The sequence below is a fragment of the Canis lupus genome, chromosome 33 (genome assembly GCF_048164855.1).
Source record: "Canis lupus baileyi chromosome 33, mCanLup2.hap1, whole genome shotgun sequence".
NCBI lineage: Eukaryota > Metazoa > Chordata > Mammalia > Carnivora > Canidae > Canis > Canis lupus.
In genome coordinates this window covers 32,117,138-32,143,909 of record NC_132870.1, presented here as the reverse complement: position 1 = coordinate 32,143,909, position 26,772 = coordinate 32,117,138, and the positions used below count along the sequence as shown (strand labels likewise).

The 26,772-nt window shown below is 34.9% G+C and overlaps 1 long non-coding RNA gene across 2 annotated transcripts in view; it reads left to right on the top strand.

The window, feature by feature from the left end:
• Positions 1-26,772, top strand: part of LOC140623998 (uncharacterized) — a 47,325-nt gene that overhangs the window by 15,464 nt on the left and 5,089 nt on the right. For both annotated transcript variants that reach the window (XR_012023561.1, XR_012023562.1), the window contains exons 2-4: positions 657-820; positions 1,371-1,497; positions 23,380-23,576. This is a non-coding gene — a long non-coding RNA (uncharacterized lncRNA). The remainder of the gene's footprint in view (positions 1-656; positions 821-1,370; positions 1,498-23,379; positions 23,577-26,772) is intronic.

Sequence of the window (26,772 nt, the reverse complement as noted above, 5' to 3'; positions counted from 1 at the left end):
CTCCACGCAGGGAGCCTGATATAGGACTCAATCCCGGGTCTCCAGGATCAAACCCGGGGTTGCAGGCGGTGACTAAACCGCTGTGCCACTGGGGCTGCCCCACCATATATATCTTTTATATATATATGACTGTATAACATATATAATGTAATATATGTAATATATACATCATATATAACATATATTATACATATGAATATAACATATAAATGGGACATACAGAATAAAACATACAACCAGTATGTTGGAAAGAATAATGCAACTGTTATGTCCTAATCCCTGGAATATGTGAATATCATATCTTACATGGCAAAAGAGACTTTGCATGTATGATTAACTTAAATAATTTGAAATGGGGCTATTATCCTGGATAATATGTGTCAGCCTAATGTAATCATAAGGGAAGGCCAGAATCGGAGGAGATCTGATGATGAAAGCAGGGATGGGAGCAATGTAGCAGCAATGAAGGAATGTAGCAGACTCTAGATGATAGAAAAGCCAAAAAATGTTCTCTCCTCTAGATCCTAGAAAGATCTTAGCTTTGCCAACATTTTGATTTTTGCCCCATCAGACCCATTTGTTTATTTATTTATTTATTCATTCACTCATTCATTCATTCATTCATTCATTCATTCATTCATTCATTCGAGACACAGGGAAAGAGGCAGAGGGAGAAGCAGGCTCCATGCAGGAAGCCCGACGTGGGACTCCATCCCGGGTCTCCAGGATCACACCCTGGGCTGAAGGCGGCGCTAAACCACTGAGCCACCCAGGCTGCCCATAAGACCCATTTTAGATGTCTGAATTAGAACTCTGAAAGGTAGTAAATTTGTGTTGTTTTAAACTACTAAATTTATGGTAATTTGTTACAGTGACAATGAGAACTAATATACCTAAGTATCAGATCCCCACGTTGATCAATAGAACATTAACCATGCCTCTAAGAACACCTGTATACCTTTCTCCAGTCACATTTCTCTCCTTTTCTACCAAAGGTAACAACTATTCTATTAATCTTATCATTCCCTCACTTTTCATCATAGTTTTACTACATATATATTATATACCATTAATACTTATATATCATATTAACAAGTATTATTAATATATAAAATGCATTATATATTAATAAATGTTTCTAATGATATATTATTAAGTGTTTATGTTTTTATAGTATTCTGATATTGCTTTATCACTCAACATAGTTTTGGAGGTTCAGGGATATGAATGTGTGAAGGTGTGGTTCATTTTTTTACTGCTGTTAATATTCTAGTTCTTTGAGTATATGGTAATTTAACTATCCTCCTGTTAGACATTAATCTACCTTTTCACACTTGATTTAATCAGCAAATTTCTGCTTTCCAAACTAGCAAGGGAGAAGTCTGAGGAAAAGCACTTTGGGGAGATCAATGTAGTATCACAGTCTTTCCCTTTTTATCGACCTTGGTTTCTTTCCTGGCAAAGGAATAATATCTTTCTCATGACCTAACTTACATGGTAAGTTCCTAGATGATAGGAATTGCAATAAGCATATGTTTTATATTGTATAATACCTCAACAGCATTTTGCTGGTGCTGAATAATTTTTTTTAATTTATTTATTCAGAGAGAGAGAGAGACTGAGAGGCAGAGACACAGGCAGAGGGAGAAGCGGGCTCCATGCAGGGAGCCTGACGCGGGACTCGATCCTGGCTCTCGAGGATCAGACCCCGGGCTGCAGGCAGCGCTAAACCGCTGCGCCACTGGGGATGCCCTGAATAATTGTTAAATAATAGCAATAAATGTTATGTACTTCTTGCATGAAGTGGTCAGGACCTTTTGGTTGCAGACTACAGAAACTCAATTTATACAAGCTTAAGCAGAAAATGTATTGGTTTAGCTCACATCTGGAAATTTCTTTCATCTGTAGGAGGAGCTAGAGTTTTAAGACACATCTAAATACAAGGGTTGAAATGATGTCATTAGGACTCTGTATCTGTCTGTTTTTCAGATTGCCCATCTCTGCCTGACATTATTCTCAGAAAGAAAATATCATAATGGAAAGATGCCTGTTGTTAGCTTCAGATATGCTTCATTTTACAAATTATTTTTTCCAGAAAAAGAGAATATCCTACTTTCTCCTAGTGACCACATATGAAATCTCTGATGATTCAGAGATATTTTGATTGGTTTTGCTTACGTCACAGTAGTCCTACCTGCTTTACATGAACTGAAAATATTAATGTGAAATGGGTGAGGGTCCTCCAAAGGAAAGGATGCTGAGTAGAGAAGAAATGTCCTCTACCACATTTATCAGGAACTTTTCTGGGTTTAATGCATTTAACACTTTGCTTAATGTGAAGATGTTGAGATCTTAATCTAATAAAAATGATCTTTATAAGGATGGATTCCCACAATCATAAAGCTGCAAATAGAATTTCTATTTAATTATTATTATTATTATTATTATTATTATTAGGTTACATTTCCTCTTTGATAGCTAGAATGTTCTTAAAGTAAATGGAAAAATCTATGAGGAACATGTCATTTTGTTGAATTTTGAACCACGAAAGTTTTAGGCTTCAAATGCTGATTTTCACAGTATGCATGCTGTGAAAAATACCTGTGACAAGACTTATTTCACTTTCAGTTTAGTGCTTCTCTAATTTGGAATATAGATGTTTCTTATTTTAGTTTGACTGTGATTGTGTGTATTGGGCCATATGAATAGACAAAATGATTGACTGGATCTAAGAGCAGAAGGGCTGTGAATAACAAGGCCTGGGTTCCCACAAAACTATATTAATAAAGCTTTACAATAATTACACACGTTGCAATTATCCCCCATGTTGCAATTTATCCTTTTACTTACTGAATTTAATCATCCAGTAGGATGTGAACACCTCAAGGTCAAAACAAGGATTATGTTTTAGTAATTTTTTAAAAAAATATTTTATGTATCTATTCGTGAGAAACACAGAGAGAGAGGCAAAAACATAGGCAGAGGGAGAGGCAGGCTCCCTGTGAGGAGCCTGATGCAGGACTGGATCCTCTGACCCCGGGATCACCCCCTGAGCTGAAGGCAGATGCTCAACTGCTGAGACACCCAGGCATTCCATTTTTTAGTCATTTTTGTATCCCAAACCAAGACAAACATCTGGCACATAGAACTCACTGAAAAAAGATATATTGAATTATTATTGTTCAATTAAAATCTATTTCCAATTTGTCTTACTTTCATCATTCCTTTATCGTATTTATTATGCAAGCTGACTTTTATCATAGCTTTAATATAGTAGACTTTGATGTTATTGTAGTATGGGCTCACCTAGGTGCTCTAGTTGCTAATTTTCTTATCAATAATAATAAAGTTGCTTCAAATAAAATTTCACGGGCAGCCCGGATGGCTCAGCGGTTTAGTGCCTGCCTTCAGCCCAGGGCCTGATCCTGGAGACCCGGGATCGAGTCCCATGTCAGCTCCCTGCATGGAGCCTGCTTCTCCTTCTGCCTGTGTCTCTGCCTCTCTCTCTCTCTCTCTCTCTCTCTCTCTGTGTGTGTGTGTGTGTCTCTCGTGAATAAATAAATTTAAAAACCTTTAAAAAATTTTTTCACAATATCATTGGATTATTTGCCTGAAGGTGCTTGTGATACATTATACTCAGCAGTTTTCTGAAATTTTTGATGTCTCATGATGAACCACCTTCTTTATGCAGGGTTTTAATGGTAAATATATAAGTATTAATATCCTGAGTAGATTTTATTTCCAACTGTAAGTTCTCATTAGTTTTTTTAAATATTCATAAGTACTTTAAAGCAAAACAAGAAGGTATATTTCAATACATAATGATACTTGTTCAAGAATGGTGGGTAAAATGAAGAGAGAGAATGTGTTAAGTACTCTATGTATAAATAACCACTAGGAAGTTTCAAAGTAGAGACAATCACAACCTGTATGGGGAATCATTAAACTTTCATGAAGAGGTTTAAGGTAAGGAGACTGCATTCCTCAATATAGGTTGGATAAAATTTAATAGTTTTAATTGGGCAGAGAGAGTGAAAGAAGGCTATTTCAGGTTGAAGAAATATCATGTAAAATATAGGGAAGCTCAGAGAATAGAATTAATAAGGCAGGGTTATTCATTTCTTTCAACAAATACTTAGCAACTGTCAACTATGTAAGAGGCATTGTATAGGTGATGGGTGACCCAGTTGTCCCCGAGCTGGAGGAGACTTCACACAGGAGGCTGTTGAAGAGATTATACTCTTCAGACCTGTACTACATCTGCCTACTTGACATCTTTGGATGTTTCAATCTCAACACATCCACAGCTGAACACATGCTCTTCCTCCTCATCTTTTCTTTTGGTGGCAAGGTTCCCGCCCCCCACTATTTGTAAGCTTAGAAGCCATAGAGGCTGACTCCTCCCTTTTTTATGTCTTCTAATAAAAAACATGGGCATATGAGCTAGACTTCACCATCAGGACATTCCTGCCAGGGCTTTACATCTGGAACAAGATTTAAAGGCAAAGATTAAAGGATGGTGAGAAGTCATTTACAGTAGTGCTGGCATTATCCAGTAGTAGTGGCAACAGTGATGTCTTCTATTATCCCCTACTTGAGATACTTAAATGGCATTCCATCACCCTACAAATAAGGATAACATTCTACAACCTGGTTTAGAGGGTTCTGCATGATGGGTCTCTACATCTCTCCAGAGGCATTTTTATGTTTCTCTCTCCTCACAGCCCTAGCCACACTGGCCTATTCTAAGTGCCTCACACTTGCCAAGACCATAGGATCATTTTGTGTATTGTTTCATCTGCCTGTGATTTTTCTCCTCTCTCTTCATTTACTAATTCTGTAGTTAAGAGTGTGTACCCTAGAACCAGACTTTATAATAATCTCATAATTTATAAATATAATTTATAATCTCAATTTTACTACTAAATGCTGTGCAATCTCAGGGCAAGACACTTAACTATTATGTACCTTAATTTTTCAGCTGTAAAAATAGGAGAACAAAAGAACCAACTAAAGCAATGTTGTAAGGGTTAAATGGGTTAATAACACATGTGAAACACATAAAATAGTACCTGGCATATAGCATAGCTATGTAACTGTTGGCTGTTAGTTGATTAATCTCAGATTAGGCATGGCTTTTACAGGGAAGGCTTCCAAGTCCAACAACATTATTCTAGGCTCACTGTACCTTTCTTCATAGCACCAGTCATAGTCATAGTTTTGTACTTATTTATGTGATTTTTTAAAAAACTGAGATATAGGCTACACAGGTGTTTCTTTTATTCTTTTATTTTTAGGTTTATATACTCCTATAAAATTTTGCTATTGAATATTTAGTAGTTTTATTAGTGTAAAATTAACATAGGATAATCTGCATATATTTAAAGCATATGATTTCATATAGCTTTGATGTATGTGCACAAAGTATCACCACAACCAGGCCATATCAAATTTTTTTAAAAAAGATTTTATATATTTATTCATGAGAGACACAGAGACATAGGCAGAGGGAGAAGCAGGCTCCATGCAGGAAGCCCGATGTGGGACTTGAACCCGGGACACGCCCTGAGCCAAAGGCAGATGCTTAACTGCTGAGCCACCCAGGTGTCCTGGCCATATCAAACTTTTAAGTGACCTTACTCCCAATGTTTCCACGGAGGGTGGAATGTGATGACTGTTCTGATTCCTTGTCTGCCTGAATATATCTTTATTTCAGCCACACAATTAGATACATAGTTTAGTTTTATGTAAAATCCTAGATTCAAAGTTCTTTTCTTTCACTATTTTGAAAATATTTTTTCATGCTCTTCTTACATGCCAGTTTTATTCTTGTAGCTTTTATGTGATTATTTAACTGATGTCTTTTTCCACAGGGAGGCTATAATCTCCAAAACCACAGGTCTTGATTGGTTTCTTCTTATCATTTTATCTCCTTGTGCATCCATCACACTGCCTTGGCACTAATAGATGTTCATTCATATATGTTGAATGAATGAACAAAGGCTTAGGATGAGGCAAGTTTAGAAATATATTTGGGATAATGTTTTGGATGGCTCTGAATGCTAGTTAAAGAGTTTTAATATGATTTGGCAAACAATAGAGTTGTACAAGGTTTTAAAATATTGTAGTGTAGTGACATAATTAGAGCAGCACTTTAGGAAGCTTATTCTGACAGCAGTATATTAGATACATTGGAGTATGGGAAACTAGAATCATGGAAACCAATTATAGTGCCATAGCCACAATGTAGGCTAAGTAATGAAGGGCTGAACTCAGATGCTGGATGTGGGAATTACAAACTGAAGATATATTTGAGACAGGATAGGACTTGACAAGGGTGATTTTTAAATTTCAGATCTGGATGACTGAGATACAATATTCCATGGAAAGAAGTAGGAGATCTCAGAGAAGCAGATAGTTTAGATGAGGCTTATGTTCTGAGTTAGGATTTAAATGATTTCGATTTGAGGTGCTCTTGGGATATTCATATCAAGATGGACAGGAAAAACCTGAAAATATGGCTGAGGAGCTGAGCATATAGATCAAAACTAGAGCTATGGTTTTAAACAGGACAGGCCGACTATGACCCATGGATATCCAGCCTACTGCCTACTTTTGTATGGCATATATGCCAAGACTGTATTTTACCTTTTTAGATGCTGAAAAAAATCAAAAGGGGAATATTTAGTGATACATGAAAGTTACATAAAATTAAAAAAAAATTTTTTTGGAGCAGAGCCATACTCATTCATTTCCATAAAGTCTATGTCTGCTTTTGTGCTACCAAAGCAAAGTCAAATAGTTGCACCAGAGACTATATGCACTGTAAAGCCTAAAATATTTACCATCTGGCCCTTTGAAGAAAGAAATAAAACTTGCCACAGTATACATACATTACTGATTTGTCAGCTGTTGTCACTCTTCTATAAAGCAATCTGACCAGAACAAAAGACCAAAAAATGAAAATAGCTGTGTTAAAATAACAAAATTATGGAATTTTCTCTCCTTTTACAATTGTTTTTCAAGTATTTAGGTAAGACACTGATAATTTTTCTTAAAACAAATTTTATAAAAATTCATTCAAGAATTTCAGGCAAAAGCAAATGGATTTGCTATTTGAATGAAGAACAAAATTCTAGGTCAATAATAAAAACTGGAACACTTTGTTAAGTCATACCAAGCAGAATTTTACACAAATGAAGCTTATTATAAGATGTGGTGGAGGAATGAGAAAATAGATTCCTCTTGCTTAGCCACAAGGAGGAGCTCTGTCATAAATGGGTCAGTCATCTCTGGTTAAAGGCCCAGGTCTTAGCTTCAAGACACAGGAATTCAATTTTTCAATTATCTGGGAGTTGGTTTTTTGAGTGTATTTCCTCCCAATAAGAAAAACAACTTGGTACACTAAAAAGAAAAAGTGGATAGATAAGCGTGTGTAAAGTAGTTATCAAAGTAGAATAACTTCTTACTATAAAGACATGGTATGTCTGACCCAGGTGCTTCATTGATCAATCACAATACCTTCTGCTATGGATTAAGTGGACAAATATTGGGAAATCATTGTTCTCTTATTTTAGACTCTATAATGATCATTATCCTTCAGTTACTTACCATTACACCATTGTAGACAACAATAAAAAATACCAGAAGTTTATTTTTATATTTATTCTCTTTGATAAAATTAAGGAAAGAGTTATAATCTTTCTGATGGAATTTGGGGGAACACTCTAACACTGTAAAAGTTAATTCAGAGAATGATTTTTTTACTCTCTTCCAAATTTTGTGAAATTCATCCTTTTTAGGAATTATATTTTCATATGTTTAACTTAAAGCAGGTGCTTAATATATTTTGTGATTTTTTTTCAGCTCCCTTTATTTTCCTTTTATCATGATCAATAATATAGTAAGGAATATCAAATCAGGGATCCCTGGGTGGCGCAGCAGTTTGGCGCCTGCCTTTGGCTCAGGGCGCGATCCTGGAGACCCGGGATCGAATCCCACATCGGGCTCCTGGTGCATGGAACCTGCTTCTCCCTCTGCCTGTGTCTCTGCCTCTCTCTCTCTCTCTGTGACTATCATAAATAAATAAAAATTAAAAAAAAAGGGTCATGTCCCCATTTAAAAAAAAAAGGAATATCAAATCATTAAAAATATAATTTTATAGGGTTTGAGGTATATAGAATTATGTCAATATTGAAATATGCTACAGTACTTTCTGTGGTAATTTTTTTAGGACATATTTTCTGTTGTGATATAAAATGGCAGCTGGAATGGCATAAATGAATGTGTAAAAGTATAAATGTATGCTTCCTATGTCAGGCATATCAAGTTTGAAGGGCAAGTGAGGACAATATATAAAAAAAACAACAAACCAGAAATCTGTTGGAAATGTATACCTCAATATGTGGACAAAGATCAGGCCTAGAGATACTAGAATTGAAAATCAAGACAGAGCAGAAGAAGGCAACAAGAAATATAAAGAGAGGCTATGTGCTGTGAAGGTAACGTATATAAAAGTTTCTACCATAGTGCCTGGCACATACTGTGCAACTTATACATGATTATATTAAGAATGAATGGGGTAGTTGAGGAACATTAGAATTATGTGAAGAAAAAGAAGCCATCAAGAGTGATTTAAGAACTGTGTGGAGGTTCCTCAGAGAGTTAAAAATAGATCTGTTCTACGACCCAGCAGTTGCACTGCTGGGGATTTACCCCAAAAATACAGATGCAATGAAGCGCCGGGACACCTGCACCCCAATGTTTCTAGCAGCAATGTCCACAATAGCCAAACTGTGGAAGGAGCCTCGGTGTCCATCGAAAGATGAATGGATAAAGAAGATGTGGTTTATGTATACAATGGAATATTACTCAGCCGTTAGAAACGACAAATACCCACCATTTGCTTCGACGTGGATGGAACTGGAGGGTATTATGCTGAGTGAAATAAGTCAGTCGGAGAAGGACAAACATTATATGGTCTCATTCATTTGGGGAATATAAAAAATAGTGAAAGGGAATAAAGGGGAAAGGAGAAAAAATAAGTGGGAAATATCAGAAGAGGAGACAGAACATGAAAGACTCCTAACTCTGGGAAACGAACTAGGTGTGCTGGAAGGGGAGGTGGGCGGGGGGTGGGGGTGACTGGGTGGTGGGCACTGAGGGGGACACTTGACGGGATGAGCAATGGGTGTTATTCTATGTGTTGACAAATTGAACACCAATAAAAAATAAATTTACTAAAAAGTGATTTAAGAAATAGTGGAATCTTTTATTAAGGACTGGAATATTTCATAAAATTTCTTCATAATTGGAGTCCTTCCAAGATTTAAATCTATACAAATATTTCCAATAGCTGGTAAAAAGAAAAAAAAAGAAATATAGAAAGAAAGAAAAGAACACACTCGATTCATTTGGCAAGAAAATTCACTTCTCTACACTGAGTGAAGTTAACAACAGCAGCAAATAAGAAGACTGCTAAATGCAGAGGTCATGGAGTAGTTATACAGAAGCCTAATGGTAACCATATATCAAAACCACTAATAAGGGATACCTGGGTGGCTCAGAGGCTGAGCGTCAGCCTTCAACTCAGCCTTCGACTGGGGTCCTGAAATTGCTTCCCGCTTCAGGCTCCTCACAGTGAGCCTGCTTCTCCCTCTGCCTATGTCTCTGCCTCTCTCTGTGTGTCTCTCATGAATAAATAAATAAAACCTTAAAAAAAACCTGGCTAATAAATATGTAAAGAATAAAGAGAAATCCAAATATCACTAAAGAAAATCAGTAAAACATGAAAGATAAGAAAGGATCAGAGAAAATCTTCAGAAACAACCACAGAACAAGTAATAAAATGGCAAATATATATCTATTAATAATTACTTTGAATGTAAATGGACTAAATACTCCAATCAAAAGACATAGGATGGCAGAATGGATAAAAAACAAGACCCATCATTATCTGCCTTCAAGAAAACCATTTTAGACCTAAAGACACTTGCAGATTAAAAGTGAGAGGATGGATAAACATCTATCATTCAAATGGATTTTTAAAAAAGCCAGAGTAGCGGGGATCCCTAGGTGGCTCAGCGGTTTAGCGCCTGACTTTAGCCCAGGGCGTGATCCTGGAGTCCTGGGATCAAGTCCCACGTCGCCTCCCGGCATGGAGCCTGCTTCTCCCTCCTCCTGTGTCTCTGCCTCTCTCTCTCTATGTCTATCATAAATAAATAAATAAATAAATCTTAAAAAAAATGCCAGAGTAGCAAAACTTATATTGGACAAAATGGACTTTAACACAAAAATTGTAACAAGAGACAAAGAAGAGCACTATATAATAATAAAGAGAACAACCAGAAGATATAACAATTATAATTATAAATAATTACAATTATAAATATTTGTGCCCCTGAGATGGGAGCACTCAAATATACAGAAAAGTTAATAACAAACATGAAGAGACTAATTGATCAAAATACAACAATAGTAGGGGACTTTAACACCCTACTTGCATCAATGGATAGGATATCTAAATACAACATCAACAAGGAAACAATGGTTTTAATGACAGATGGAAATAGATGGATTTTAAAAAAATATTTTATTTATTTATTCATGAGAGACATAGAGAAAGGCAGAGACATAGGGAGATGGAGAAGCATGCTCCCCCCCAGAGAGACTTATGTGGGACTCAATCTCAGGACCCTGGGATTAGGACCTGAGCCAAAGGCAGATGCTCAACCACTGAGCCACCCAGGTGCCCCAGATAGATGGATTTAACAGATATATTAAGAACATTCCATCCTAAAACAGCAGAATACATATTCTCTGCAAGTGCACGCAGAATATTCTCCAGAATAGATCACATATTACCACAAAACAAACCTTAACAAATGTAAGAAGATTGAAATTATACCATGCATATTTTCTGACCACAATGCTATGAAACTAGACATCAACCACAAGAAAAAATCTGGGAAGGCCACAAATACTTAGAGGTTAAAAATCATGCTACTAAATAATGAATGAATCAAAGAGGAAATCAAAGAAGAAATTTTAAAAAGTACATGGAAACAAATGAAAATGAAAACACTATGGTCCAAACCTGTGGGGTGCAGCAAAAACAGTTCTGAGAGGGAAGTTAATAGCAATACAGGTCTACCTCAAGAAGCAAGAAAATTCTCAAACAACTTAAAGAGCTAGAAAAGGAACAACAAACAAAACCCAAAGCTAGCACAAGGAAGGAAATAATAAAGATTAGAGCAGAAATAAATGATATGGAAACTAAAAATAATAGATCAATGAAATCAAGAGCTGGTTCTTTGAAAAAATAAAATTGATAAACAAACAGAAAGATTTCAAATGAAATCCCAAATGAGAGAGGATAAATAACAACACCACAGAAATACAATTATAGGAGAGTATTATGAAAAACTATAAGCCAACAAATTGGACTACCTAGAAGAAATGGATAAATCCTTAGAAACATAAAAACTACCAAAACTGATAAAGGAGGAAATAGAAAATTTGAACAGACCCATAATCAGCAAAGAAATTGAATCAGCATTCAAAAAACTGCCAAAGATCAAAATTTCAGGATTAGACACATTCACAGGTGAATTCTACCAAACATTTAAAGAAGAGTTTATACCTACCTATTCTTCTCAAATTATTTCAAAAAAATAGGAAAAGAAGGGAAACTTCCAAATTCATTCTATGGGGCTATCATTACTCTAATACAAAAACTGGATAATGACACCACTAAAAAAAAGTGATACATACAGGAGAATTTCCCTGATGAACACAGATACAAAAATTCTCAATAAAATACTAGCAAACTTAATTTAACAATACATTAAAAAAGAATCATTCACCATGATCAAGTGGGATTTATTCCCAGGCTACAACGGTGGTCCAACATTTGCAAATCAGTAACTGTGTTACATCACATCAATAAGAGAAAGGATAAAAACCATATGATCACTTCAATAGATGCAGAAAAAGCATTTGACAAAGCACAACATTCATGCATGATAAAAAACCTCAAAAAATAGGGTTAGAGGGAACATACCTCAACAGAATAAAGGCTAGCTATGAAAATAACCCATAGCTAACATCATCCTTAATGGGGAAAACTGAGAGCTTTTCCCCTAAGGTCAGGAAGAAGCTAAGGATGTCCACTCTCACCACTTTCATTCAACACAGTCCTGGAAGTCACAGTCACAGAAATCAGAGAACAGAAAGAGATAAAAAGACTCCAGATAAGTAAAAAAGAAGTAAAACTTTCACTGTTTGCAGATGGCATGACACTATATATAGACTATCAAAAAACTGCTAGAACTGATAATTGAATTCAGAAGTCTTAGGATACAAAATCAATGTACAGAAATCTGTTGCATTTCTATATAATAATGAAGCAGCAGAAAGAGAAATTAAGAAAACAATCCTATTTACAATAGTGCCAAAAATAATAAGATATCTAGGAATAAACCTAATCAAAGAGGTGAAAGACCTGTACTCTGAAAACTATAAAACATTGATCAAAAGAAACTCAACAAGATCCAAGAAAGTGGAAAGACATTCTATGCTCATGGATTGGAAAACCAAATATTGTTAAAATGTCTATACTAACAAAAATTATTTATTTATTTATTTATTTATTTATTTATTTATTTATTTATTTATTTTTAAAAGATTTTACTTATTTATTTATTCATAGAGACATACAGAGAGAGGCAGAGACACAGGCAGAGGGAGAAGCAGGCTCTATGCAGGGAGCCCAACGCGGGACTCGATCCCTGGTTCCCAGGATCACACCCCAGGCTGCAGGTGGCGCCAAACCGGTGCACCATCAGGGCTGCCCAACCAAAACATTTTATACATCTAACTCCATTGCTATCAAAATACCAACAGCTTACAGAACTGGAGCAAATAATTCTAAAATTTGTGTGGAGCCACAAAAGACCCAAATAGCCAAAGCAACCTGGAAAAAGAAAAGCAAAGCTGGAGGCATCACAATTCCAGACCTCTTGTTCTATTACAAAGCTGTAGTGATCAAAACAGCATGGTACTGGCCCAAAAGTAGACACATAGATCAATGAAACAGAATAGAAAATCTAGAAATAAACCCATAACTATATGGTCAATTAATCTTCAACAAAACAGGAAAGAATATCCAATGGTAAAAAAAAAAAGACAATGTCATCAACAAATAGCATTGGGAAATCTGGACAGCAACATGCAAAAGAATGAAACTGGACCACTTTCTTACACCGCACACAAAAGTAAATTCCAAATGGATGGAAGACCTAAATGTGAGGCCTGAAACCATAAAAATGGTAGGAGAGAGCACAGGCAGTAACTTCTCTGACATCAGCTATAGCAACTTCTTTCTAGATTTGTCTTCTGAGGCAGGGGAAACAAAAGCAAAAAATAAAACACTGGGACTACATCCAAATAAAAAGCTTGTGCACAGGGACGCCTGGGTGATTCTGTGGTTTTGAGCATCTGCCTTTGGCTCAGGTCATGATCCTGAAGTGCCAGGTTCAAGTCCTGCATTGGGCTCCCTGCATGGAGCCTGCTTTTCTCTCTGCCTATGTCTCTGCCTCTCTCTCTCTCTCTCTGTCTCTGTCTCTCATGAATAAATAAATTATTTTTTTTAAAAAAAGCTTGTGCACAGCAAAGGAAATAATCAGCAGGACTGAAAGGCAACATACAGAATGGGAGAAGATATTTGCAAGTGACATATCTGATATTGGGTGGTATTCAAAATATATAAAGAACTTGTAAAACTCAACAGCCAAAAAATAAATAATCCATTTAAAAAATGGGCAGAAGACCTGAACAGACATTTCTCCAAAGTAGACATACATATAACTAATAGACACATGAAAAGTTGCTCATTATCACTCATTATCACGGAAATGCAAATCAAAACTGCAGTGAGAAATCCCCTCACAGTTGTCAGAATAGCTAAAATCAATAACACAAGAAACAATATGTGTTGGTGAGGATGTGGAGAAAAAGGAACACTCATGCACTTTTGGTGGGAATGCAAACTGTTGCAGCCACGGAGGAAAATAGTATGGAAGTTTCTCAAAAGTTAAAAATAGAACTACCCTAAAATCCAGCACTACTAGATCTACCCAAAAAATACAAGAACACTAATTCAAAGGGATACATACACCCCCTATGTTTACAGCAGCATTAATCACAATAGCCAAGATACAGAAGCAGCCCAGTATCCATTGGTGGAATAACGGAGAGAAGATGTGCTATTTATACACAATGGAATATTATTCAGCCATAAAAAGAATGAAACCTTCCCATTTGCAATGACATGAATGGAGCTAGAAAGTGTAATGGTAAGCGAAATCAGTCAGTCAGAGAAAGACAAATGCCGTATGATTTCACTCCTATGTGAAATTTAAGAAACAAATGAGCAAGTGGGAAAAAATAGAAAGCAAGAAACAGACTTTTAAGTATAGAGAACAATCTGATGGTTACCAGAGGGGAGGTCGGTGGGTAGATGGGTTAAATAGGTGATCGGGATTAGGGAACACACTTGTGACGAGCACAAAGTGATGCATGAAATGGTTAAATTACTATATTGTACACCTGAAACTAATCCTGTATATTAACTGTTTTCTTTTATAGCTGCAACCTCTTCCTTTTGTGCTGTGCCAAAGATGAAACAATTGTATGACAGGCTAGCATCTTTGGGAGTTCTAGAGTCTTCATTCATTTGTCAGTGCTTTTCCATTGCCATGCTCTCAGATCTCCCTACTCACATCGAGTCTTTCTTGTAAAGACCAGGTAGAGCCACACAGACATAAAAATCTGTCCGCTTTCTAGACTTTTCTCAAATGCAAAACAAAAACTGTAAACCTCCAGGGGAGGGCCATGAAACCATTCTGTTCCTAGGACCCAGTCAAAGATCTATTGCCTCAGCGTGTGTGTGTGTGTGTGTGTGTGTGTGTGTGTGTGTGTGTGTGTCGGGGTGATGGTGGGGGAGTGGGTCGTGTTGGACCTAGGCAGAGATACAGGTCTGCTGAAGGAGGGGTAGAAGCAAAAGCCATTTGTCACAGAACTTCGAACAGGAAGCCCTTCGCCACTACCATGAGCCCTGCACTAAGGAAATAGGAAAGGGGTTCTGGAGGAGTAATAGAAAACTCCAACCCGACTACCAAGTGTTTGATTCCTGGGCCAGGGTGAGGCAGAAATACTGAAAAAGCCCATAGCCAAGGTCCTGAAAACTCATAGCCTGCCTAAGGCCAAAGATAGACAGGAGACATGAGAACCCTCTCTATCCCACTATGAGCTGCCCATCAAGTAATAAGCAATGACAGTCTAGTGCTGGGGAAAAAGGAAACAAATAGCAAGGTGGTAGATTTAAATTCAATTATATAAGTATTTACATCAAATATAAATGTTTCTACCACCCCAGTCAGATGGCAGACTTGGTTAGACTGAATATAAAAACAAGACCCAATTATATTTGCCTAGAATAAGTGCAACTTAAATTTGAGAACATATACCAGCGAAAAGAAAAAATGTCTCACAAAAATTAGCCTTTCATTAGCTAATTAAAAGTAAGCTTGAGTGGCTGTATTCATATGAGAGAAAGTAGACTTTAGAGCAAGAAATTTTACCCAAGATAAAGAGAAGTATTATATAATGATAGAGATCAACGTATCAGAAAATATAGTAATCCTAAATATCTACACACCTAATAACACAATTTTAAAAAACCGAACCATAAACTGATAGAAATGAAAGTGGACAAATCCATAAATATAATTGGAATGTCAATATTCCTATCCCAGTAATTGATAGAAAAAGTAGACCAAAAATCATTAAGTATCTAGAAAACCTAAACAATCAACTTGATCTAATTGTTATGTATAGAGTATTCCATTCAATAACATCAAAAATATTTTTAAGTACAGATAGAATATTCACCAAAGTAGACTGTATATAGAAATCTTTACCAATTTAAAATGACTGCAGTCATAAAAAAGATATTCTTCAACCACAAAAGAATTAAACTGGACATCAGTAGCAGAAAGTTATCTGGAAAATCCTGCAATATCAGAAAATGAAAGAACACAATTCTAAATGGGTTCCTTGGAAAAAAAGGAAATTATAAAGAAAATTAGAGAATATTTTGAGTTGAATAAAAGTGAAAACACAACATATCAAAACTGTGGGACATCTGAAGCAGTTAAGAGAGATATGTATAGCATTAAAAGTATATATCATATTAAATGTCTGTATCAAAGGAAGAAAATTCACAAATAATGACCTCAAATTTTACCTTAAGAAACTAGAAGGGCAAAATAAGCAGAAGGAAGGAAATAATGATAAGAACAGAAATTAGTGAGATAGGAAACAGGAATATAAAGAAAGTCAATAAAATAAAAAGCTGTTTCCTTGAAAACATGGATAAAATTGTTAAACTGCCAGCTAGACTAATTAATAAAAGATAGAGAAGACATATTACCAATATTTGAAGTGAAATAAACACAATTACTACAGATCTCACAAACATGAAAAGGAAAATAAGCTAATGTGTAAACAACTTTATGCCAATAGATTTGATAATTTCAAAGAAATGGAAATATTCCTTGAAATATGCAAAATACTAAAGTTCAACAAGGGATAGATCAAGTAGATAGATATATTTAATTTAGATAGATCTATTTTTAATAGATCAAGGAATAGATCTATTAAAGGAGTTGAATTAGTAGTTAAAAACTCCCCACAAGGAGAATTCCAGTAGTTAAAAACTCCCCACAAGGAAAATTATAAAATATTATAATAATATAATATTCCAATTATATTTATGGATTTATGGCTCCACTAGTGATTTCAACCAAACATGTCAAGAAGAAATATAAGTATAGATGTAAATGTCTTCAGCGAAATATTAGCTAATCAAATTTAATAATATAAAGAAAAGATAACACATTATAACCTAACTGGATTACCCTAGGAATGTAAGGTTGGTTCCAGTTCAATAATTAATCAGCATAATTCCACATATTAACAGACTAAAAAGAAAAATACATATGATCTCACTACCTGCAGGAAGAGTATTTGGCAGCATTTAATATCCATGCGTGATAAAATTTTTTAGCAAATGAGGAATGCAAGGAAACTTTCTCAGTCTGATAAATGGAGTCTATTAAATACCTACAACTACTATCATACTGAATGATGAAAGAGTGAATATTTTCTTGCTAAAACCAGGAGTTAGGCAAGGATATCAGCTCTCACCATTTCTATTAACATGGAAGTTCTAGACAGTGAAATAAGGCAAGGAAAAGAAATAATGGCAATGCAGATTGGTAATAGGCATTCTTTGTCTTTATTCACTAATGACATAATCTTACATAGAAAATCTCAGTGAATTTACAAAAAATATAGTAATGCCAATAAGTGAATTTAGCAAAATTTTAGGATATAAGATCAATATATAAAAATGAAATATATTTCTATTATACTAAAAACAAGTGATTGGAAATTGAAATTAAAAACATACTATTTACCAAAGCAACAAAACCATAAACTACTTAGGTAAAGCTAAATGTATTTAATTTTTTTCCTTTCATTTTCTGTCCCTAATTCCATTCCCTCTCCTCCACAGACTCTAGAATTAGTACATGCAATACATGCTCTTCCAATACACTGTCCTGATACCTATTAAGAAATATACGTATCCTTGACAAAATAAACAGTGGTCTTTGCATATATTTATCATTTTTTAAAAAGATTTTTAAAATTTATTTGACAGCGCGCGTGAGAGAGAGCACGTGAGCGTAAGCAAGGGGATCAGCAGGCAGAGAGGGAGAAGCCGTCTTCCTGCGTAGGAGGGAGCCAGATGTGGGGCTCAATCTCAGGACCCTAGGATCATGAGCTGAGACAAAGGCAGATGTTTAACCCGACTGCGCCACCCAGGTGCCCCTCATTTTTTAATGTAATGAGTATAGCGCTTGTTCCATCCACCCAATCCTGGCATTTCATGATCTGAGTCACAGTACACCAATGGGTTCTAACAATTCAAAACTTACAAAACAACAAAACAAGACACAATCCTCAAAGGTTTAAGAAGTAACTGAGAATTGCTACATTGGAAGACATGTACATACATTTGTTATTTTGTTTCTAATATGCCCCAGGAAAGTATTTGTTTTATATTTTTTGAGAATTAACGGTATTTTGAAAAATTATATACTTTGGTATTATATGAGAAATAACTGAAATACAATTTTGCTCTACTCCTACCCCCACACCTTTTTAAAGTGAGAGCTTGACATCATGATAGTGTAGAAATTATTCGGACACATTCCCATTATATATCTAGCAGAAGCTGCCACCTGCAGGCAAAAAATAAAATAACAAATCACTGGTCCTTTTTTCTTTTTCTTTTTTCTTTTCAAATAAAGTTGAATTCATTATCAATACCTATTTTTCTTAATTTAAAATAATCTGGCTCTCTCTTTATTTCACTGATTTACTGATATTTCCTGCTTTTCCTTTGTTGCTAGTTTTTTTAAAATTCCCAATTCTCATTTGTTGTTTTGAGCAACATCATCCTCTTCACCTCCCTTAATCTATTTTCTGGTACACCAAAAGACACCTGTGACAAGATTTCTAAACAATAGTGATTGGATTTAAGAATTTAATTTTATATTATTTGATATGTAAATAGCCCTAGGTTATGTGACATGCAAAACAATAATTTATCTCAGACTGTACTCTCCAAAGATTACGAATATGCTTATTTGTTTTTTGTCTTCACTCATCCATGAATTATTTTTAAGTCTTAGATTCAGCTTTAAGAAATACTGGAGTAAATTCAACATAAAATCATGAACTTTCATTGTTTCTCTTAATCTCTGTGTTTTTCTTAGATTGAGTTGCCATCCTTATTTCTTTCTCAAAGTTTCTTTGTTCTTGAGGTTATTTTTCTTTATGTCTACAATTAGACTATAGTTAACTGAGATTCAGTATGAAGCTCCATTGACTGGATTTGAATATTCTGGTATCGGTTGCTTTCATTTATTCTTGAAAGGGAACACCTTAATTTGCAGTAAGGATAAAAACATTTGTTTAGGACATAAGAGAATTATACCTTTAAATATTTAACTAAAGCATTAGCAGTATGAATTAGTCACCTTATGAGTCAGAGTCACCTATGCTCTGCTGGATAAAAAAAAATCAATCCTAACGTTTTAGTAGTTTAACACAGTATATGATTACTTTTCATTTACAACACAGTCCAATAGCTGTTGGGACATCTTCCTTCTTGTAGATCCACAGCTAGAACATGTGCTATTCATGGTTGCCAAGGGAGGAAAGAAGGCTCCAATAAAGCAACCCAGCCTTATCTGTCTCAGCATGAATGTGACATTCATCACTTCCACTTACATTTTATTGTTCAGAACCTATTATATGACCTCAAACAAACTGTAAGGAAGGCTATGAAATTTACAGAAGCCCTGGCATGTTTGATGAGAATTAATAGTCTCTGTCACATTGCTTTTATTGTTAATCCTTGACTTTTTCTTTCAGAAAATAGTGATATATGAAATAGAGGAAATTTTTCCAAACAAAAGAATTAGAGTCCTATTATAGAACTTCCAAAGTTCACTTAGTCAAGTAAAATTTGGAGCCAAATTAATATATATATACAAGGTTTATTTTCAATGCTTTAACTATAATTATGCTAATTAATTGATTTTAAAGGGCTTGTGGAGGTTTAAAATTATGTTCACAAATTATTTGCTATTCCTCTCTTATGAAGGTAGGGCCTAATTCACCCCTTTAAGTGTGGGCTGGAATCACTTTATATTAATAAAATATGGTGGAAATGGTGATATGTGACTTTCAGGACAAGATCACAAAAGTATCATGGCTTCTTTCTTGCTCTCTCTTTTGGGTCACTGATTTCTGGGGGAAGCCAGTTGACAGGTTTTGAGGATACATTAAAAAGCTCTATGTATGTTCAGTGATGAATTGAGGCCTCCTGCCAAAAGCCATGTAGGTGAGCTATTATAGAAGTGGATCTTGTAGTCTCAGTTAAGCCTTTGGATGAATGTAGCTCTGACAATCTTATGGAAATTTCTGAACCTAAGTCATCCAGCTAAGCTGCTATGAAATTCCAAACTCGGAAAAACTGTGAGATAATAAATGCTTCTGTTTTAAGGCACTATAATTTGGGGGTAATTTGTTATGCAGCAGTAAATAGTTAATTCAGCCTTATAAAATAACGTCTTCTTTATTGGCTTGTAAAATAGTCCTAATAAAGTGCTAAATAAAAATGTTTTAATTAGCACTTTAACACTTCTAAGTAAAATTTGAGTACTTGATGTGTATGGGGGAGGAGAGGGACATGAGGGGTTGAGAACTGTTATTCAGCAATTTTATTTTCCTTTTACAATGTTATATTAACAAATAACTCAGGAGACAAACCAAGAAAATTTAGATGTTTTTGTTGAAATAGTCAAAATACATAGAAATTGAATAAACTACAGTGTACTTTCAATATTGAAAAAGGATTATAATTTTAAATCTGTCATGATAATGTTTAGTTTATGTTAATAAAAACACAGATTGCACAATCTTTGTGTATAATATAGAAGGAAATATATTGATGGATATTAGAAGTCAAGACTTGGGTCATATTTCTATATGCTGTCACACACTTGCTGTAATACGTCCAATTTGATATTTGAGGCCATATTGTTGCCAGTTTACTCTGTGTGGTAGTTCAAGCTTGGTGATAAGAATTCTACAAACAGCCAGAACCACTATACTGTTACAGTAAAAGTTTGTAAAAAAAACCAAATTTGCTGATATTTGTGTGTCATATTACTTTTCTTTTAGTAATAAGTTCCAAAGTAAACTTTAAGAATTAGTTTACCCCTGAAGAGATTTTAAATATGGTCTGTATTGCATTGGGTTAAACATGCTATTTAAGAAGTAATAATATCATCATGGTCTCCTAAAGAATCAGCCCTCATGATTCTTATGCCATTGGGTCAATAAATTTAGGCAAGCTCATAATGAAATTAAAAAATTCATTGAGATATAACTCACATACCACAAAACTCACTGCATGAAAATATACAATTCAGTTTTTAGTGCCATCACCACTAGGTTGTTATAATTCCAGAACATTTTCATCACCTCTAAAAGAAACTCTGTATCTATTAGTGGTCACTCCCAATTCCTCCTCCCCTCAGCTCCTGGCAAACACTAATCCACTTTCTATCTCTGGACATTTCATATAAATGTTATCATGCAATAACATGTGGTCTTCAGTGTTTGGCTTCTTTCATTTTTTTTTTTAAGATTGTATTTATTTATTAGAGAGAGAGTGAGAACAAGACAGATCACAAAGGGAGAGGAAGAGGCAGAAGCAGACTCACCGCTGAGCAGGGAACCTGAATGCGGGGCTCGATCCCAGGACCCTGAGATCATGACCTGAATCGAAGTCAGAGGCTTAACTAACTGAGCCACCCAGGAACCCCGGCTTCTTTCATTTAAATGTAATGTTTTCGAGGTTCACTTATGTCGTAGCATTTATTAGTATTTCACTCCTTCTTATGGTAAATAATATTCCATTTTATGGATATACATTTTATTTAGCCATTCATCAGCTGATGGCCAAATGTGCTATTTTTGCTTTTTGTTTATAATAATCCTGCTATAAACATGTACAAGTTTTTCTTGTGGATATGTGTTTCATTTCTCTTGGGTATATATGTAGAAGTAGAACTACTGGGTTATATGGGAATTCTAGGTTTAACTTTTTGAGGAACTACTAAACTGTTTTCCAAAACAGCTGCATGATTTTATATTCCCATCGACAATGCATGAGGGTTCCAATTTCTCTGCATCCTTGCCAACCAGTGTTAGTGTCTGTTACTAATTATAGTCATTCTCATGGAAGAACTAGTATCTTGTGATTTTCATTTTTATTTCCTAATGATTAATGACGTTGAGTATCATTTTAGGGACTTATTGCCTGTCCATTTGTATATTTTCTTTGGAGAAATGTCATAATGAAAAGTTTAGAAATTTCTCATGTCACCTACTAATCCAAGACATCAGTAGGTATAGGTACAAATGTTTTAAAGACATTTTATTTATGAAATATTAATTTGTAAACTACTCTTTGTTAGCTGCATCTCCTTCTCTAGGACCAGCCTTGAGTAGATAATATATAGAAATTAACCATGTTAAAGCATCTTAGGGGTGCTACTTATCCAATTTTGTACTTCCCAGACACCTCAATATCCAGGGGCAGGGACCATTTAATTCAAGAATCTGTAATAATGCCTGATAATAAGGGTCCTTTAGATGTGGCATTAATGAAGAAAACAAAAGAGATTAGTTGAAAATGAATACTGTTTAATGAGAACTGTATTTAGTTTTCTATATTGTTGACTTAAGTGAAATTATATTCAACAACTAATAATATATAGTGGGAATATTGATATTACTAATTTTATTTATTTTGATTTATTGGTTATTCATTATTTTTTGTTTTCAGAGAAATTTAAAAATACGTATTTTTGTGATTATAAATTAGAAACACATTTACTGTAGAAAATTTGAAAAGTATAAAATACAAAAGAAAAAATCCAATATTAACATTGGTATGAATCCTTTTAGATGTTACATGCATTCATTTAAAAATTGTTTGCTTTGTTTTTTAAAACTAGTTAATGCATACTCATGAAACAAAATAAAAAGGGTGCACAGTGAAATGTTAAGTCTCTCTTTCTTCCCTGTGTCCCAGTTTCTCTACCCAGAAACAACCTCTTTTATCAATGTCTGGTGTAATCTTCCAGAGATATTACACACATATACATAATACATACACACACAAGTGTTTTAAATTCCCCCTCTTTCAGGTATTGGTGAAAGTTATAAATCACGGATGATTTAAGACAATGGTTTCTTTTCTGGCCCAATATAGTTTCTTTTACTTTTTACTTATTCCACTTCTATTGGTCCTATTCTTTGTCTATTATTTTGTGGGATTATCACTTTGTGTATGTTTCAAATTCACTTTAAGTTCTGAATTTTTATAAATGGTATTCCTAAGAAAGTTTACTTCTACAATATGCTCTGTAAAAGCACTAGAAATTCCTATGCCACCATTTTGCTGATGTCCTCCTCCATCTAAGTATAGTCTAACTTTATCATATTCAGCCACAGAATCGGATTTATAACCTATTTCTACCTCTTGCTGTTGCTATTAAAACTTTTACATTTATTTCTGATTTCTTCAGCTAGATTATAAACTGTAATAGTAAGTACTAGGCCTTGTAACTTGTATTTCTTAGAGCATGCAATGTCTGTGTTGCTTTGCAGATTGTAGGTGTTTAGTATTTGTGGATTGAGTGATTCAAAAGAAAAAGCACACCTCCAAAATCTTAGCAGAAAAACAAAACAAAACAAAACAAAACAAAACAAAACCAAAATCTCAGTGCAGAATGCATATGCCAAGTAAAGTCACAAACCGCTTCCAAAGAGTTCTCTTCTCTATCAAATGTCTGGATAACATACAGGTAAGAACTTTTTACTTTGACCATTGTTTTGAGAGAATATTGAAAGAAGTAATAAACCTTTTAAAAATCTGTATTTAAACTTGATTTTTACTTTTGCAGTGTTTTAAGTAATAAGCTCTATATAAATTGACATGAAAGGAAATAAAGAAAGCGGAGGTAGGGCTTGGTAGATAGACAATTAATTGTCCATAGATAAGCAAATCACTTGTGAGCTGGACCAAATTTTTTGGTTTCAGCTGCTATGCCTAACTCCCAAGGCTATCCAGAGTGTGGGAAAGCCGGGTCGAACAGGTATGCAACGCGCTTTGAGTATCACAGAGGATATAAGATTTAAGAAATAAGAATTTGGGGCTTGTTATTTATTTGATCAGTTAGATTAAAATAGGCATTATTGTCGACTTGAGGGTAAAAACAGACTGCTTCCGCAGATGACCCAAGAGGGCTTCAGAAGGAACTTCTTTCAGCCTTGGTTTGGAATTATTCCTTTCCTGCCTGGCATTCTATTATGGTAGGATTTAATAAGCAGCAGAGGTAGAGAACTTTATCAAACATTGTTCTCAGGGGTTCCAGAATTTAAACTGATCCCAGGCATGAAAACAGTTGAAGAAAAAACTGTATAAAAATTAGGTTCAAAGTAATTTGACAATAAGTTCTCGGTTCAAATAGTTTTCAGTGTTACAACTGACCTTTCCATGACATTAAGTTCATTTTCTCAACAACCAATTATGCCATCACCTTTGGGGCACTTTGGGCCCTCATAGACAAGGTGCAGTGTAAAGAAAACAGCTCAGCATCTGGTCCTTATTATCCTTTTTGTCATCCAGGCATCACCAGGTTTTCCCATCTGTGTTTAGGCCTGACCACTCATGCAATTTTTATAGTAGCGAGTGAAAATAGTTTGGAAATTTCCATCTCGAAGTCCAACACCTCATGGAAAACTTTGAAACGCATTTTATTTATTAATAGAAACTCAGTATATTAACATTCTTAGTATGTATTTTTGTAGCTTTTCTATTTCATTAAATAGATTATCCTTTTAAAAACCACTTTTCTCCAGGCAGGGAACAGGTAGAAAGTAGAGAAATTTAGTGCACTTGAACGCACAAAATAGCATATATTAAAAACAATAACCTTGTATTATTAGTGTACAGGTAATATAGAAGATAAATTAAACAAAAATATTAAATAAAAATATGTCCACCACTTGAAGGTCACCACTATTAGCACCTTACTATACTCCTGGAATATGTTTATAGAAAATTAAATGTAGTACACATTTATAATAAAAAATATATTTAATATATAAATATAACCAAATTAATTTAAATTTAATATTTAACCCAACTCAAGATTTTTTTAAAACCTTGTCTGATAATATTTTGCCTCTTTGAGAGTTAGATCAAATTGACAATTTACAAATAGGAAAGCCAAGACCCAACCTGATTCCTAGAGGGCAGGAGTTAAGAAATACATAGTAAGTGCAATTCTTTTCTCTATTATGTCATCTGTTCAATGTACAAATAGTCTTCATAATAACCATTGGATATTCAGAGTGACTGACCTTCAAAGTATGATATAGAGTATCCTGGAGATATTTAGGCAGAAATGTTTTCAAATTCTCGTAAGCCAGAGGTCTCTTACTAAGAAAAAAACAGGTGCTGCTGTCAGAAGCAGCTATCAAATCTTGTTAAAGCCTTACACTCCAGAGAGTAACCAGTACCTGTTATTTCCTCCTGGGAGGGGGCCTCTCATTGATATGAAGACATATTGAGGATGTTCCATGGCTAGGCAGGAGTACAAATGGGGTTGCCAGGTTGCAGGACTTCTCCCTGCATGCTTCCTCTCCAGGGTCCTCTAAAGCCACAGGGCCACATTGATATCAACCCTGGCAAACTGACCTAAAAGACTTTTTAAAATGTTTTGGGGCCTCTGAACTCTCTTATTGGTAGACTGTCTCTGAGATTAAGGCTGTTCCTTGAGAGTTGGTGAGGGAAGGAGAGGGTGTTCCTGTACAGTGTTTACCAAAGCAGATAATTTTCAACAGTGGTGAGGCTCTTCAGGTCCTCTAAGCCAATAGACTCTTACTGACACAGCCTGATCACTTCCAGGGTGTTCTAGAGGCACACCCCATACTTACTAGGAACCTCTACAAGTATGGGGTTATGTCGAACACAAAGACCCTCTTGAGTGTGAACTAATCGCTTTTGTATTGCAACAAGTAGATTCCTATTATTTCTTGCCACCCCCCCGGGAAAATTATTAAATGTTGATCGGATGCTCACATGGAAAATTACAGATCGATGTTTTACAAAGGAGAGTGAGTTGATGTGAATTTTATATTGCTGCTATAAAATAATATATAAAAAGGAAGTAAAACAGCAGAAGTCATTAGAAACTCATGATTTATAACATAAATTATATTTATTGTAAAGGGGATAATAGGTAGTTACTGACATGACTAAGAGATCAGGTAGAATTTATTTAATTACTTTTAAAAAAATAAACTTTTAATTTTAGAATAGTTTTAGATTTATGGAAAAGTTGTAAAGATTACACATAGGGATCTTGTATATCTAGCATGCAGTTTCTCCAATTGTTAACATAATATTTACACATTTACACAGTACATTACATTTGGTGTAACTATTGAACCAATATTGATACACTGTTATTAATTAAAGTCCATATTTTATTCAAATTCCTTAGTTTTCCCTAGTGTCTTTTTTCTGTTCTAGAGTCCTTTCCAGGATACCACATTACATTTGATCATCATGTGTCATTAGTCTCCACTTGTCTAGGACAGTGTTTCAGACTTGACTTGCTTTTGATGACCTTGACAGTTTTGAGGAGTACCAGTCAGATATTTTGAGTTTGTCAGATGTTTTTCTCATGATCAACCTAGAGTTATGGTTCCTTGAGAGGAAGACCACAAATGTAAAGTGACATTCTCATCATATCCTATCAAGGGCATATGCTGTCAACATGACTTATCACTGATAGCATTAAGCTTGATGACATGGCTGAAGTAGTATGTGCCAGGCTTCTTCAATATAAAGTTGCTCCCTCTACTCTTTCCATACTGTACTCTTTGGAAAGTAAAAGCTCACATTTAAGGGGTGGGAAGTAATGCTCCACTTTTCTGAAGGGGCATTATCTCCATAAATTATTTGGAATTATTCTTCTACAGGAGATTTGT